The sequence below is a fragment of the Arachis hypogaea genome, chromosome 8 (assembly GCF_003086295.3).
Source record: "Arachis hypogaea cultivar Tifrunner chromosome 8, arahy.Tifrunner.gnm2.J5K5, whole genome shotgun sequence".
Lineage (NCBI taxonomy): Eukaryota > Viridiplantae > Streptophyta > Magnoliopsida > Fabales > Fabaceae > Arachis > Arachis hypogaea.
In genome coordinates, this window is record NC_092043.1 from 33,060,225 (window position 1) to 33,077,914 (window position 17,690).

General features: G+C 37.6%; 5 non-coding genes across 5 annotated transcripts; all 5 read right to left on the bottom strand.

Moving 5' to 3' along the window:
* Positions 1 to 745: 745 nt before the first annotated feature.
* Positions 746 to 865, bottom strand: LOC112708602 (small nucleolar RNA Z278). Its single transcript, XR_003156452.1, has one exon. It is a non-coding gene; the product is annotated as a small nucleolar RNA Z278 (small nucleolar RNA).
* A 139-nt stretch (positions 866 to 1,004) lies between these two features.
* Positions 1,005 to 1,119, bottom strand: LOC112708601 (small nucleolar RNA Z278). Its single transcript, XR_003156451.1, has one exon. It is a non-coding gene; the product is annotated as a small nucleolar RNA Z278 (small nucleolar RNA).
* A 53-nt stretch (positions 1,120 to 1,172) lies between these two features.
* On the bottom strand, positions 1,173 to 1,265 carry LOC112708600 (small nucleolar RNA Z223). The gene has a single exon (XR_003156450.1). It is a non-coding gene; the product is annotated as a small nucleolar RNA Z223 (small nucleolar RNA).
* A 66-nt stretch (positions 1,266 to 1,331) lies between these two features.
* Positions 1,332 to 1,422, bottom strand: LOC112708608 (small nucleolar RNA U36a). The gene has a single exon (XR_003156457.1). It is a non-coding gene; the product is annotated as a small nucleolar RNA U36a (small nucleolar RNA).
* Positions 1,423 to 1,689: 267 nt separating this feature from the next.
* On the bottom strand, positions 1,690 to 1,832 carry LOC112708610 (small nucleolar RNA snoR134). Its single transcript, XR_003156459.1, has one exon. It is a non-coding gene; the product is annotated as a small nucleolar RNA snoR134 (small nucleolar RNA).
* Between the last annotated feature and the right edge of the window lie 15,858 nt (positions 1,833 to 17,690).

Genomic DNA, 17,690 nt, shown 5'->3' on the forward strand with positions numbered 1-17,690 from the left:
GATTGAAGTGGTATAGAGAGAGAATTTAATTCCTTTTATAGTTATTTTTTATTATTTTATCACTATTCAAAATATAAGTCCTACCTTTACTAATCTCTCTTTCATTCTATTAAAAGAAAAATCTATAAACTTAGATCTTTACCATATAATTCACCTACAAACAAACATTGCATTGCAAACAGCTCCACTCTTCGAGTTAAATTTCTTTTTTTAGAATTTAAATTTTATGTCAGCAGAGAGATTGTATGTCATGGTCACGTGAACTAGCTAGCCCAAAAACAATCGCTGATGGAAGTGCAAATTTTTAAGAAACCAAACTTTAACAAATGCTATTAATATTAATTGCAATAATAATGTAACACCATTTTCTTAATACAAGAGAACTCTCATTGTAAACCTCAACTTTCCCATAGCCTTGCATCAAAGATGAAATTGTATCCCCCTCTAATTGGGACACAAGATATATGTGCATGATTGTTCATAAATGATTCCTCTGTGCTTAGCATTCTCGAACATGTTGAGTACTGTGGCTAACCCGTGGCTAATAAAGAAAGCTTCTTCATTTGCATGTGAAAATAATATAACATGGGCCTTCACATGTTTGAGCCTCCTGTGTCTAACTAATCATGGCGCAAAGGCATCTCAAATCTCAATCATTTATGAGATATATTCTGGTTTCATTAGCCCAGATTTGAAGAATCCAATGAAAAAAACAATACATGAACTCCGAAAAAAAAAACAAGCAACCTCAGTTTTAGTCTTTGATGTCATTGACTTGTAGCAACACCAAGTAGGTTCTCCCTGAAAAAACAGGAACTTGGGTACACTACAACCTCAGACACGTTGGATTGAAAACATCATCGGCAGTGGAAACATTAAATAATAGGATTTAAAACAAAAAAAAATAATTCCAAGTCAATTAACTCAAGTACGAGTGAAGGCAATTTGATTAGGATACAGCTAAATGGTTAATTCAAAATGGGAACATTAGTTTACAAAAGAAAGCCTCAGTTGAACCCATTGACGTCATATGAATGTAGCTTCACCAAGTAGGTTCTCCCTGTAAACAGGGTCTTGGCTCCACAACACCTCAAACAGTTAGGTTGAATCATCACAGGCCATGTTTGGCACTCAATTAACATGCACTAACAACAGCTTAAAAAACATATGCAGAAAGGCTCAGAAATATAACAGCTTCATCAATCACGATTTTTTCAGAAGCAGAACTGGCATTTGAAGCTGAATTATTATCCTCATAGCTAACCAGAAATACATCAAGCAGAAAACCCAAAATCAAATGTTTAATTTACAGTTGCAATATATCAAACAAATGGCTCATATCAAGAAATTCAACCAATAATTTTCCATTTATGCTTCATCGAGAAAAACCTCAGAAGCGCGGATAAAATGTAATCATTGCCAACAATTTGAAAGACAATAAATTTGAAAAAAAAAATCAAAACTTGAAATCGATATCAGAGTGTGGCGGATATCTTTAGAGGCAAAAACATTGAAAAAGCTAAACCCCCACGTGAAAAAACCCGCCGAATTTCAATCTATGCCTCTATGACTAGCTCCATTTTCATTTCAACGATTCGAAAGCAAGCTAAAGGTGTAGTGAGGCAAATTTAAAAAACCTAATATCACAAACGAACAAGTAAAATAGAAGTTACAGGGTTGAAAAAGAGAGGATCTTGCCGATACTTTGACACAGATTGGCCGTGGAAGATAAAAGAAACGAATCTGCAACACGAACGGCACCGATGTAGCACGTGCATCGGGGCAGTCGCGTCATAACGAAAGCTCAGAGAAGCCCGGGAGGCATCGTGCAAAAGAAATTAAAGAACATGAGAAGAAGATCTGAGGGCCAAAGGGGCGTTTGGAGTAAGTGGTTATGGCTGAGTTCAGATTGAAGAAACCCTAGAACGCTATGGATCGAGAGAATGCGAACGCTCATGTTTATTGTTTAAGTTATATAGCCGCAATAGAAACCCTAATCTCTTTCCACAGTCCACACCACCGCTTGGGCCGTCATTAGAAAAATTCTCCTCATACTATACCAGAAAATATTAGTCTATTAATAAAATGTTTTTAAAAATTAAAAATAAAATTGATAACTATTCTGTAATGAAATTAATTTTTAATGCATTGTGAACGTTAATAAAAATAACTTTTAAATTTTTCATTTAAAAAATTAATTAAGATTAAAAATTTAATTAAATAATTGAATATTAAACTCTCGTGTAATATTTAAACTATTTGTTGCCAATTAGCTATAATTCAAATGACATAGTCTCTCCATCGCGAGTTCGAGTTTCTTTATTTTTGATAAAAAAAAATATTTGTTTCATACAATAATTTAATTTTGAGATTAATAGTCAAATTCGTAACATCACATTTTTTTAGACTAATTCTCAAAAAATTAAATTAGTCAAATTAATCTTAAAATACAAAATATAAGTCAAATTATTTTTTCATTAAATAGATTATAATGTGTTATGTTAAATATTATGTGACATGATGATGTAGTAGGTTGGTTAATATTACCTATCACAAGATAATTTATTGTCGTATCAGGTCAATAACACATGACATGGCAGGTGTTATTTGATATATCATAAATTTATTTAAAGTCAAATTAGTCCCTGAAAATATACACAAAAATAATTTTTATGCCTAAAATTTTAAAAATTAATCAAATTAGTCATTATATGAATATTTTTTAATTTTTTTAAGAGGTAATGTCCAATTTGGTCCTTAAAATTTCCAACTCGCTTCAGATTAGTCCTCCACTTTTTAAAAATGACCAAATAAGTCATTCACTCTCAGAATCGTGAATCCCTGTTGGTCCAAAAGTTAAGAGACGTTTTAACGGCACTGAGGTGTACAGTAAAATGCTACGCTGATGTGGACATACAATGAGTTTAACACAAATTGGTGTCTCAAATTTGATTAAAACACCCAAATTGATCCATTCACACTTATAAAACCCTAACATGCCAAATGTTCATCTTTGTTCTTCGTCTCTACTCCTCTCCTCCTCGCTGTTGTTTATCTTTGTTCTTTGTCTCTACTCTTCTCTTCCTCGTTGTTGTTTTTCATCTTGTGAAACTCTGAAAAGTCGCTCTTTTGGGTGAGGCATGATGGGCGGTGGTGATAGAAGTCAAGAAAATTCAAACAAGAACAACTTTAGTGGGAGAAACTATAGTAACCGGAAAATTCAAACTAGGGGTAAGAACGTTGTATTCCGCAATTGTGAGTTGCGTACGGTGATTAAGTACTCAACGACGCCAGAGAATCCAGAATATGGCATCCTGAGACCCACACATTCCACCTCCCATGGGGTGAGTGTACTGTTATTCTGGAGGATGTTGCTATGCAGTTGGGGTTACCAATCGACGGTGAGCCGGTGAGTAGCACTCTAAGGTCATGGAGTAAGTTCCACCAGAGGAATATTTGGTAATGGTGTGAGGAACTCCTCGATGAAGTTCCTGATGGACATGTTGGGACCACGAAGTATAACATAAAATTGAAGTGGCTCAAGAGTAGACTCCAACAGATGTCTCTTGACTTTCCCGAGGATGCCGTCGTACGATATGCACGTTGTTACATTATGTACTTATTGGGTGGTGTTTTACTTCCTAACAAAGCGAACAACACGGTTCACGTACGTTATCTTCCTCTCCTGGCCAACTATGATGCCATTAGTACATATAGTTGGGGCAGCGCCGTGCTGTGTTAGTTGTATAGAGCCATCTGCCTAATGACTGATTATAATGTCGAGGGAATGTCTGGCTGTCATACATTGCTGATGTCTTGGATATACTTCAGGCTTCATTTCTGGGCACCGGACGTGACGAGCCCATACACGTTTCCGTTAGCTACAACGTAATATATTATGTTACATAACTTCCGTATTTATGACTTGTGTTGTTATTTCATCTGCGTCAAAATTTAAATGTGGTAATGATAATCGTGTTTCTTTATAGGTGGGCGGGTAAGAGAGGAAATAATGACTACGCCGAGGAACGCTTGCAAAAGCACCGTCTGAGGTTGGACACTCTAAAGGTGGATGAGGTAATCATTCTTGTTGTTTGTTAGAGCATGAATTTATTTTTTCATGAAGATTCGTTTACCTTTCTATGTGACGCTTGGTTTTGGTAGTTTGTGTGGATGTCGTACAGGGATGCACGTATTCTATCCAGGGTGCCTGCGGAATTTCTTGGAGCTCCGCATGGTAATTTCTATACCGCAGTTGTGCCACTGATTTTGTTCTGTTGGATCGAGATTGTTAACATCGATAAAGTCATGCGGCAATTCGGTGGCAAACAAGGTCTGCCGAACCCTCCGTTAAACATCGACACCTTTCATCGCCAATCGGCTCGCAACAAAAATAGATGGTGGCCCATCAGCCGAGTATGATCTGACTCCACTACTTGGATTCTGCACTTCGAAGGATGTTGTAGTTCTTAATAGCAAGCATTGCTGCATCTTTATTCAGGAATTTCAAGCCAAGCTCTAGCTCCATTTCACCGGTCAAAGCATAGTTGCTTGGTATGTCCTCCGCAATAGTCGAGTTCATTGGACCAAGACTCAGGTGCAGGTAATGGTCGGGGGTGCTGCTGGAAAGACCCCCAACCCTAGCCACATTTATCGGTTTGACCCGAGTTGGGATAACCCTATCGCCCTCAAGCGATTGGGTCTCCAGAACAACTTCTGCTTCCTCTCCGCTATCATCCTCAATCTCGTCTTCCTCAGAGGAGTCAACCAACCTGTCGGCCATTCCTTCCGGATATGTGACGATTAGATTTTTGACGGTTTAGAATTTCTCAAATAAAATCTCGTTGTAAAGTATAGTTTCTAAACCAACAATAATCCTCTCATGCAAAAATTTGTTTGTCACTAAAACAAACCCCTAAATTTATAAACCGAAGTATTGAAACCTCGGGTCGTTCTCCCTAGGAATTACAATAGAGTGTCTTGTTATTGGTTGTGAGTTATTTTTGGGGTTTTGATAAGAGGCATGAAAGATAAATGACAAGAAAGTAAACTAAGGCCTAAAAAGGTCTTGGCAAGGGTTGATGGTCAAGGATCTCTATCCTAATCACTAACCACAACATGAGAATTGGCAAGGATTAATCTCATTAAATCATCCTCTAACTAGTAGTAAAGGAAAGTCAAATGAGCTATATCAATCCTAGTCCATAAGTCCTAACTCTCCACTAATTCAATTAGTGAGAACTAGAGTCAATGGCTCCCAATCATCAATCACTTGGACATTAGTAACTCAAGAGTTCCTAAGTTACCTTCCCAAGCCAAGAACATAAATTTCTACTCTAAAATCCAACCAAGCATTTCATCAAACACTTGGAAGGCATAAAAGGAAAGCATAGTAAAATTGCAAGAAAAGTAAATCTACACTACTCAATTGCAAGGAATTAAACAACAACTAATCAAATGAACACATTTATTATGAATTACCTTTTATTGAATTGGAAGAAAGTAGAAGGAACAATACTAGATCTACAACAAAGCATAAGAACAACATAGAAGAAAAGTGCAACAAAAGAATGGAAGAAAGATGAATGTAACTACAAGGATTTGAGAGATAGAAGTGGAAGAAAGTAAAGATTAAAACCTAGATCTAAAAACTAATCCTAATCCTAGTTCTAGAGAGAAGTGAGAGCTTCTCTCTCTAGAAACTACTTCTAAACTAAACTATGACTAAATGGTTGTGTAATGATTGGAATCCCCCTTGCTCTTCAATCCTTGGCTTTAAATAGCAGTTTAGGCGCCAAAGTTGGTTGAGATTGGGCCCCACAACCCTTCAGAATTCGTTGGCCACGTTTTCATTAAAAATTATAAAACGGCACCGACGCGTACGCGCACAGCACGCGTACGCGTCCATGGGGTGATTCGCAGGTGCGCGCGCGCGTCCATGGGCGAGTTCAACTTCTTTGACTTTTCATGATTTCTCCACTTTGCATGCTTTCTCTTCACTCCTTTGATCCATTCCTAGCCTTTTCAATCTGAAATCACTAACAAATATATCAAGGCATCTAGTGGAATTAAGGAGAATTAGATTTAGCTATTTTAAGTCCTAAAAAGCATGTTTTCACTCTTAAGCACAATTAAGGGAGAAGTTATAAAACCATGCTATTTCATTGGATAAATGTGGGTAAAAGGTTATAAAATCCCCTAAATCAAGTACAAGATAAACCCTCAAAATGGGGTTTGTCAACCTCCCCACACTTAAACCAAGCATGTCCTCATGCTTAAGCCAAGAGAAAGCAAAGGGCATGGCATTTATTTAGTGGAAACTAACTAAATGCAATCTACTTATATGCAACTATCTAAATGAATGCAATTGCTTGGTCAAAATAAATCAATTCCCAAGAAGCATATATAAGCACAAGGGCAAAAGGTATTAACAACCATGCCAAACCACAATTGAATTGAGCTATTAAATATTTTTACAAACTTGCATGAAAGGAGATGATCATTGGTGGAAACATGTAATTGAGCATCAAACCCTCACCGGATGTATTTGCACTCTATTCACTCAAGTGTTTAGGGTTGATTCACTCAATTCTCTCCTAATCATGCTTTCTAAGATTTGTTTTTCTTCTAACAATCGACATATATTTCATGCATGCATACAAATATCATGAGGTCTTTTCTTTAGGTTGTAATGGGGCTAGGGTCAAGGTAGGATGCATATTTAGTTAAGTGAGCTTGGAATTTGAATCTTTGATAAGCTTAAACTTCCCACCTAGCCTATGACATCCTATACAAATTCAAAGCTATCCTAACTACCCATTTCTCACTTTTTCACATACTCATGCATTTTCTTTTCATTTCACAACACTCATGCATTGATTTTATTGAGCTACACTTTGCTTTGGGGCATTTTGTCCCCTTTTTATTTCTTTCTTTTTTCTTCTTTTTCTTTCTTTTTCTATTTTTTTCTTTTTCTTTTTCATATTATTTTTATTTTCTTTTTCTTTTGTTTTTCTCATTTTTTTTTCTATGTACAAGAACCTCAATGCATAAGGTTTTACATTTGATCAATACATGAGTATGTACCCAATTCCCAATATTTCCAATAATAATACAAAACTACCCTTTTATTCACCCAATGTCCCAAGGTTCCCACACTTGAATGGTGCTCACACACACTAGCCTAAGCTAATCAAAGATCCAAATAAGGACATTTATTGTTTTCCGCTTTAAGGCTTGTAATGTGCTAAATTAAGAACAAGTGGGTTAAGCGTAGGCTCAAATTGGCTAACAAAGGAATATAAAAGGTTGGCTATTTGGGTAAGTGAGCTAAATGAAATGATGGCCTCAGTCATATAAATGCATGAATACACAAAATAATGGACATAAAGGATCAAACAAATCAAAGATTGCATTCATAGAAAGAGAATAATGCACACAAGAAAGGAAAATAAGTGGTTATAGGATGTAACCACACCAATAGGCTCAAAACTCACTTGCTTGTGTTCTTAGCTCAAAAACCACGTTCCACAATATATATAATTCAAGCAAGTTCTATGAAAAGTTTTTACTCAAATCAATTGATGTGCCCTATAGATAGAATTCTTGAAAAATTTCATTATTTTGACTAAGCTTATTGTGTATATGTATGCAAAAAAATAAGAAAATGCAAGTAAAAATCCTAAAATCCTAGAATGGAATGCAAAAGTGTTGGAATTAGAAACTTGTCACCCAAAATCGCTGACCGGTCGGACGACCTCCCCACACTTAAAAGTTTGCACCGTCCTCGGTGCACTCAAAGATGAGCAAGGGGGTACGGCGACTCTCCGAGTTGCTGTGTGTTCTTAGTCTTGCTTCCATGTTTGCTTGTGGTGCATTGTTCATGAAAAACAAAAATATAACACCATAAGATGAGAAGATATAAAATCAAGGAAGCATACTTTGTTGGAATGAGGTAAATCACTAGAATTGAGTGAGTGAATTAGTGTGACATTAATGACAAATAAGTGTGTGAATTCTAAATTGCGCGGTTTAGAACACACATTAGCATAAAAGTTGTATCACAAAAGAAGCATGCACTTTACTCATTCTAGTATGCTTGAGATGCTTTAAGTAAACTTGTAAAGTAAAACAAGCATTAAAGAAGCATGAAAGCATTCAAGTCAAACATATGGATGGATATAATCATGAAATACAATGCATTAAGGTAAATGCTCAACATCATCCATCAAGAAGTTGCCTAATCACAAAATAAGGCTCAAATCACATGGTGGCCAAATCATGTAATTCAAGAAGAGTTACAAGTTCGAAGGCAATTCTCATCACTTGGTATTTTCCAAAAGATAAGCATGAAAAACTCAAGACCAAGTAGTAATATATAACCTCAATCATAGGATCCAACAGAGATTATCTAAAAACATTAATGCTAAATTAGCATTTAGGCAATAAGGGAGAAGCAATGCATAGTAAACAAAGTCAATAATCCAACACCATTATTGAAATGACACTTAGAAAAAAAAACGAAAACATGCTATAGAAACAAATGAAAATGGAAAGAGTAGAAGTATGCGAATGCAGTGAGCAAAAGAAAATGGAAGATGAGAAAAAAAACTCTTTTTTTTTTTTTTTTTACCGACGCGTGCGCGTCATGCACGTTTACGCGTCGATGGGTATATTGGTCAAGGGACGCGTACGCACCAGGTGCGCGCACGCGTGCGTCGAGTTAGGCCAGAGGCATAGTGTTGGCCCAAGTCTGGCACAACTCTCGGGTAAAAGTACCGGGGGTGCAGATTGTGCAATCGACGCACGCGCGCACAGTGCGCGTGCGCGTGCATTGCGAATTTAAGATGATGTGCGCGTACGCGCCAGGTGCGCGCACGCGTGCATAGACTTGTGCCTCAGGCCCAATGTTCGCACAGTCCAGGCCTAACTCTCGGGTTTTTTGGCTGGGGTTGAATTTTTTTTGCATCCACGCGTACGCGTACAGTGCGCGTCCGCGTGGATGGTTGAAAATGCTCAGGTGCGCGTCCGCGTCATGTGCGCGAACGCGTGGATGGTGTTCTGTTTTTCAAAAAATAATTTTCTAAGTTCTTACACCAATCCAAGCCTTTCAATCCTCCAAACAGCTACCAAAACGCCCTAGAACCTTATTCAACATACTATACTACTAACTAAACTTGATAAAACAATAAAAACAAGAAATTAAACTAATTCTACCAATATGTACAAAGAAAGAAAATGAAAAGATGTTACCATGGTGGGGTGTCTCCCACCTAGCACTTTTGTTTATTGTCCTTAAGTTGGACTTATGGGGAGCTTTTCTCAAGGTGGCTTGTGCTTGTATTCATCTTGGAACTTCCACCAATGCTTGGACTTCCAATAAGCTCCATCATTCAAGATTAATATCTCCAAGCTTTGATGGAGTTCTTCACAAACCATGGGCTCCCAATGTTGATCCTCATGTGTTCCCGGATCCCATATTTTGTCTTCACACCCATCTCCAAGTTGATTATCATTAATCCATGTGGGTGGTGAGCAAGGTGAATTCTCAACAAATTGACCAAACATCCTTCTAGACCCATGTACTCTAGTTATACACCAACCTTTGCTATCAAGCTTTGGACATGTGACCATAGTGAACCTAGAATGATGCTTCCAACCACTAACCATCTCCTTTTTACTCTTAAAGCCACAAATATATCTAAGTTGACCATCCGTTTCAAGCAACCCATATTCAAGGGGAATAATAAAGCTTGAGTATAAGGAATCTACCCACTTGAATGAGAGAGTGGATGGTGGTGGCTTGGGGAGAGGTATTTCCAATGTGCTTGCAAGCTCTACTCCCTTGTTTGCTTCCTTGTCAATCTCCACCTCTTCATAAACTTCTTCATTCTCAATCCTTTGTTCATCAACTTCATCTAACTCTTCTCCATCACTCAAGTCATAAATGGGAGGACGAGAGAAATCTACCTCCACATCACTTTTAAATTCATTGGGAGAAGGTTCTTCAAATTCAAAGGATTCTTCACCAAGAAGATTGGATGCATGATCTTCATCACCAAGGGAACTCAATTCTTGCTTCATTCTCTCCAAGTCTTCATATAGAATATGCCTTGGAGGTTGCGCACATTCCTCCTCAACATCAAATTTACTCTTCTTGGAGGGATTTTCTTTGATTTTAGCTTCCCATGGAGGTTCCGCATCTCCTAAGTCTTCAACCACTTCTTCCTTTTCTTCAATAATCATAGGCTTCTCCAATTGTTCTAACACAAAGTAGCCTTCCTCCTTCTCCACCGGAGTCTCCAATCTCTCCTTCATGCTATGCTCTTCCTTGGATCCTTCATATGTAGCTATAGGAGTTCCTTGAATATTCAAGCATTGGGAGGCTAAATGATTTACTACCTTGGTCATGGTAGCTACAAATTGTTGCACATCCCTTTTCATTTCATCTTGCCCTTGAAGAAGAACATCAAGGGTTTCATCCATTAGAGATTGGGGTGGATAAGAGGGTTCATTGTCTTGGAGAAAGGGTTCATTATAGGAAGGTGGTTCTTCTTGGTAAGGTGGTGGTGTGTATTGAGGTGGTTCTTAGGAGTAATCTTGGAATTGTGGTTCCATGTATGGCTCATATGGTTCAAAAGTTGGTTGGTGTGATGGATATGGATTAGGGTCATATGAAGGTGATTGGTAAGAAGGGGCTTGTGAGTATGGTTGGGAATTATGTTGGGGGTATGGATCATAGGCATATGGTGGTGGTTCTTGAAAGTCACAAGTAGATTCACCATAGCCATTGGATTGGTATGCATCATAGAATGGTTCTTCTTCATAGTGCATTGGTGGAGGAGGTTGTTGCCATGAGGATTGATCATATGCATATGGCTCCTCCCACCTTTGATTGTTCCATTCTTGATACACATTCTCATTGAAGTTCTCATCACCTACAACATAATTGTAACTACACTCATAGCCAAAGTGAGAATTCATGATAGTAAGAGAGGGCAAAAACAAAAAAAATAGTAACAAATAAAGAGAACAAACTAAAAACTAACAAAGAAGCAAAAAGCAAACATATTCACAATATTCACATATATACAATAACCAATAACATAACACCATTGCAATCCCCGGCAACGGCGCCATTTGACGATTAGATTTTTGACGGTTTAGAATTTCTCAAATAAAATCTCGTTGTAAAGTATAGTTTCTAAACCAACAATAATCCTCTCATGCAAAAATTTGTTTGTCACTAAAACAAACCCCTAAATTTATAAACCGAAGTATTGAAACCTCGGGTCGTTCTCCCTAGGAATTACAATAGAGTGTCTTGTTATTGGTTGTGAGTTATTTTTGGGGTTTTGATAAGAGGCATGAAAGATAAATGACAAGAAAGTAAACTAAGGCCTAAAAAGGTCTTGGCAAGGGTTGATGGTCAAGGATCTCTATCCTAATCACTAACCACAACATGAGAATTGGCAAGGATTAATCTCATTAAATCATCCTCTAACTAGTAGTAAAGGAAAGTCAAATGAGCTATATCAATCCTAGTCCATAAGTCCTAACTCTCCACTAATTCAATTAGTGAGAACTAGAGTCAATGGCTCCCAATCATCAATCACTTGGACATTAGTAACTCAAGAGTTCCTAAGTTACCTTCCCAAGCCAAGAACATAAATTTCTACTCTAAAATCCAACCAAGCATTTCATCAAACACTTGGAAGGCATAAAAGGAAAGCATAGTAAAATTGCAAGAAAAGTAAATCTACACTACTCAATTGCAAGGAATTAAACAACAACTAATCAAATGAACACATTTATTATGAATTACCTTTTATTGAATTGGAAGAAAGTAGAAGGAACAATACTAGATCTACAACAAAGCATAAGAACAACATAGAAGAAAAGTGCAACAAAAGAATGGAAGAAAGATGAATGTAACTACAAGGATTTGAGAGATAGAAGTGGAAGAAAGTAAAGATTAAAACCTAGATCTAAAAACTAATCCTAATCCTAGTTCTAGAGAGAAGTGAGAGCTTCTCTCTCTAGAAACTACTTCTAAACTAAACTATGACTAAATGGTTGTGTAATGATTGGAATCCCCCTTGCTCTTCAATCCTTGGCTTTAAATAGCAGTTTAGGCGCCAAAGTTGGTTGAGATTGGGCCCCACAACCCTTCAGAATTCGTTGGCCACGTTTTCATTAAAAATTATAAAACGGCACCGACGCGTACGCGCACAGCACGCGTACGCGTCCATGGGGTGATTCGCAGGTGCGCGCGCGCGTCCATGGGCGAGTTCAACTTCTTTGACTTTTCATGATTTCTCCACTTTGCATGCTTTCTCTTCACTCCTTTGATCCATTCCTAGCCTTTTCAATCTGAAATCACTAACAAATATATCAAGGCATCTAGTGGAATTAAGGAGAATTAGATTTAGCTATTTTAAGTCCTAAAAAGCATGTTTTCACTCTTAAGCACAATTAAGGGAGAAGTTATAAAACCATGCTATTTCATTGGATAAATGTGGGTAAAAGGTTATAAAATCCCCTAAATCAAGTACAAGATAAACCCTCAAAATGGGGTTTGTCAACCTCCCCACACTTAAACCAAGCATGTCCTCATGCTTAAGCCAAGAGAAAGCAAAGGGCATGGCATTTATTTAGTGGAAACTAACTAAATGCAATCTACTTATATGCAACTATCTAAATGAATGCAATTGCTTGGTCAAAATAAATCAATTCCCAAGAAGCATATATAAGCACAAGGGCAAAAGGTATTAACAACCATGCCAAACCACAATTGAATTGAGCTATTAAATATTTTTACAAACTTGCATGAAAGGAGATGATCATTGGTGGAAACATGTAATTGAGCATCAAACCCTCACCGGATGTATTTGCACTCTATTCACTCAAGTGTTTAGGGTTGATTCACTCAATTCTCTCCTAATCATGCTTTCTAAGATTTGTTTTTCTTCTAACAATCGACATATATTTCATGCATGCATACAGATATCATGAGGTCTTTTCTTTAGGTTGTAATGGGGCTAGGGTCAAGGTAGGATGCATATTTAGTTAAGTGAGCTTGGAATTTGAATCTTTGATAAGCTTAAACTTCCCACCTAGCCTATGACATCCTATACAAATTCAAAGCTATCCTAACTACCCATTTCTCACTTTTTCACATACTCATGCATTTTCTTTTCATTTCACAACACTCATGCATTGATTTTATTGAGCTACACTTTGCTTTGGGGCATTTTGTCCCCTTTTTATTTCTTTCTTTTTTCTTCTTTTTCTTTCTTTTTCTATTTTTTTCTTTTTCTTTTTCATATTATTTTTATTTTCTTTTTCTTTTGTTTTTCTCATTTTTTTTTCTATGTACAAGAACCTCAATGCATAAGGTTTTACATTTGATCAATACATGAGTATGTACCCAATTCCCAATATTTCCAATAATAATACAAAACTACCCTTTTATTCACCCAATGTCCCAAGGTTCCCACACTTGAATGGTGCTCACACACACTAGCCTAAGCTAATCAAAGATCCAAATAAGGACATTTATTGTTTTCCGCTTTAAGGCTTGTAATGTGCTAAATTAAGAACAAGTGGGTTAAGCGTAGGCTCAAATTGGCTAACAAAGGAATATAAAAGGTTGGCTATTTGGGTAAGTGAGCTAAATGAAATGATGGCCTCAGTCATATAAATGCATGAATACACAAAATAATGGACATAAAGGATCAAACAAATCAAAGATTGCATTCATAGAAAGAGAATAATGCACACAAGAAAGGAAAATAAGTGGTTATAGGATGTAACCACACCAATAGGCTCAAAACTCACTTGCTTGTGTTCTTAGCTCAAAAACCACGTTCCACAATATATATAATTCAAGCAAGTTCTATGAAAAGTTTTTACTCAAATCAATTGATGTGCCCTATAGATAGAATTCTTGAAAAATTTCATTATTTTGACTAAGCTTATTGTGTATATGTATGCAAAAAAATAAGAAAATGCAAGTAAAAATCCTAAAATCCTAGAATGGAATGCAAAAGTGTTGGAATTAGAAACTTGTCACCCAAAATCGCTGACCGGTCGGACGACCTCCCCACACTTAAAAGTTTGCACCGTCCTCGGTGCACTCAAAGATGAGCAAGGGGGTACGGCGACTCTCCGAGTTGCTGTGTGTTCTTAGTCTTGCTTCCATGTTTGCTTGTGGTGCATTGTTCATGAAAAACAAAAATATAACACCATAAGATGAGAAGATATAAAATCAAGGAAGCATACTTTGTTGGAATGAGGTAAATCACTAGAATTGAGTGAGTGAATTAGTGTGACATTAATGACAAATAAGTGTGTGAATTCTAAATTGCGCGGTTTAGAACACACATTAGCATAAAAGTTGTATCACAAAAGAAGCATGCACTTTACTCATTCTAGTATGCTTGAGATGCTTTAAGTAAACTTGTAAAGTAAAACAAGCATTAAAGAAGCATGAAAGCATTCAAGTCAAACATATGGATGGATATAATCATGAAATACAATGCATTAAGGTAAATGCTCAACATCATCCATCAAGAAGTTGCCTAATCACAAAATAAGGCTCAAATCACATGGTGGCCAAATCATGTAATTCAAGAAGAGTTACAAGTTCGAAGGCAATTCTCATCACTTGGTATTTTCCAAAAGATAAGCATGAAAAACTCAAGACCAAGTAGTAATATATAACCTCAATCATAGGATCCAACAGAGATTATCTAAAAACATTAATGCTAAATTAGCATTTAGGCAATAAGGGAGAAGCAATGCATAGTAAACAAAGTCAATAATCCAACACCATTATTGAAATGACACTTAGAAAAAAAAACGAAAACATGCTATAGAAACAAATGAAAATGGAAAGAGTAGAAGTATGCGAATGCAGTGAGCAAAAGAAAATGGAAGATGAGAAAAAAAACTCTTTTTTTTTTTTTACCGACGCGTGCGCGTCATGCACGTTTACGCGTCGATGGGTATATTGGTCAAGGGACGCGTACGCGCCAGGTGCGCGCACGCGTGCGTCGAGTTAGGCCAGAGGCATAGTGTTGGCCCAAGTCTGGCACAACTCTCGGGTAAAAGTACCGGGGGTGCAGATTGTGCAATCGACGCACGCGCGCACAGTGCGCGTGCGCGTGCATTGCGAATTTAAGATGATGTGCGCGTACGCGCCAGGTGCGCGCACGCGTGCATAGACTTGTGCCTCAGGCCCAATGTTCGCACAGTCCAGGCCTAACTCTCGGGTTTTTTGGCTGGGGTTGAATTTTTTTTGCATCCACGCGTACGCGTACAGTGCGCGTCCGCGTGGATGGTTGAAAATGCTCAGGTGCGCGTCCGCGTCATGTGCGCGAACGCGTGGATGGTGTTCTGTTTTTCAAAAAATAATTTTCTAAGTTCTTACACCAATCCAAGCCTTTCAATCCTCCAAACAGCTACCAAAACGCCCTAGAACCTTATTCAACATACTATACTACTAACTAAACTTGATAAAACAATAAAAACAAGAAATTAAACTAATTCTACCAATATGTACAAAGAAAGAAAATGAAAAGATGTTACCATGGTGGGGTGTCTCCCACCTAGCACTTTTGTTTATTGTCCTTAAGTTGGACTTATGGGGAGCTTTTCTCAAGGTGGCTTGTGCTTGTATTCATCTTGGAACTTCCACCAATGCTTGGACTTCCAATAAGCTCCATCATTCAAGATTAATATCTCCAAGCTTTGATGGAGTTCTTCACAAACCATGGGCTCCCAATGTTGATCCTCATGTGTTCCCGGATCCCATATTTTGTCTTCACACCCATCTCCAAGTTGATTATCATTAATCCATGTGGGTGGTGAGCAAGGTGAATTCTCAACAAATTGACCAAACATCCTTCTAGACCCATGTACTCTAGTTATACACCAACCTTTGCTATCAAGCTTTGGACATGTGACCATAGTGAACCTAGAATGATGCTTCCAACCACTAACCATCTCCTTTTTACTCTTAAAGCCACAAATATATCTAAGTTGACCATCCGTTTCAAGCAACCCATATTCAAGGGGAATAATAAAGCTTGAGTATAAGGAATCTACCCACTTGAATGAGAGAGTGGATGGTGGTGGCTTGGGGAGAGGTATTTCCAATGTGCTTGCAAGCTCTACTCCCTTGTTTGCTTCCTTGTCAATCTCCACCTCTTCATAAACTTCTTCATTCTCAATCCTTTGTTCATCAACTTCATCTAACTCTTCTCCATCACTCAAGTCATAAATGGGAGGACGAGAGAAATCTACCTCCACATCACTTTTAAATTCATTGGGAGAAGGTTCTTCAAATTCAAAGGATTCTTCACCAAGAAGATTGGATGCATGATCTTCATCACCAAGGGAACTCAATTCTTGCTTCATTCTCTCCAAGTCTTCATATAGAATATGCCTTGGAGGTTGCGCACATTCCTCCTCAACATCAAATTTACTCTTCTTGGAGGGATTTTCTTTGATTTTAGCTTCCCATGGAGGTTCCGCATCTCCTAAGTCTTCAACCACTTCTTCCTTTTCTTCAATAATCATAGGCTTCTCCAATTGTTCTAACACAAAGTAGCCTTCCTCCTTCTCCACCGGAGTCTCCAATCTCTCCTTCATGCTATGCTCTTCCTTGGATCCTTCATATGTAGCTATAGGAGTTCCTTGAATATTCAAGCATTGGGAGGCTAAATGATTTACTACCTTGGTCATGGTAGCTACAAATTGTTGCACATCCCTTTTCATTTCATCTTGCCCTTGAAGAAGAACATCAAGGGTTTCATCCATTAGAGATTGGGGTGGATAAGAGGGTTCATTGTCTTGGAGAAAGGGTTCATTATAGGAAGGTGGTTCTTCTTGGTAAGGTGGTGGTGTGTATTGAGGTGGTTCTTAGGAGTAATCTTGGAATTGTGGTTCCATGTATGGCTCATATGGTTCAAAAGTTGGTTGGTGTGATGGATATGGATTAGGGTCATATGAAGGTGATTGGTAAGAAGGGGCTTGTGAGTATGGTTGGGAATTATGTTGGGGGTATGGATCATAGGCATATGGTGGTGGTTCTTGAAAGTCACAAGTAGATTCACCATAGCCATTGGATTGGTATGCATCATAGAATGGTTCTTCTTCATAGTGCATTGGTGGAGGAGGTTGTTGCCATGAGGATTGATCATATGCATATGGCTCCTCCCACCTTTGATTGTTCCATTCTTGATACACATTCTCATTGAAGTTCTCATCACCTACAACATAATTGTAACTACACTCATAGCCAAAGTGAGAATTCATGATAGTAAGAGAGGGCAAAAACAAAAAAAAATAGTAACAAATAAAGAGAACAAACTAAAAACTAACAAAGAAGCAAAAAGCAAACATATTCACAATATTCACATATATACAATAACCAATAACATAACACCATTGCAATCCCCGGCAACGGCGCCATTTGACGATTAGATTTTTGACGGTTTAGAATTTCTCAAATAAAATCTCGTTGTAAAGTATAGTTTCTAAACCAACAATAATCCTCTCATGCAAAAATTTGTTTGTCACTAAAACAAACCCCTAAATTTATAAACCGAAGTATTGAAACCTCGGGTCGTTCTCCCTAGGAATTACAATAGAGTGTCTTGTTATTGGTTGTGAGTTATTTTTGG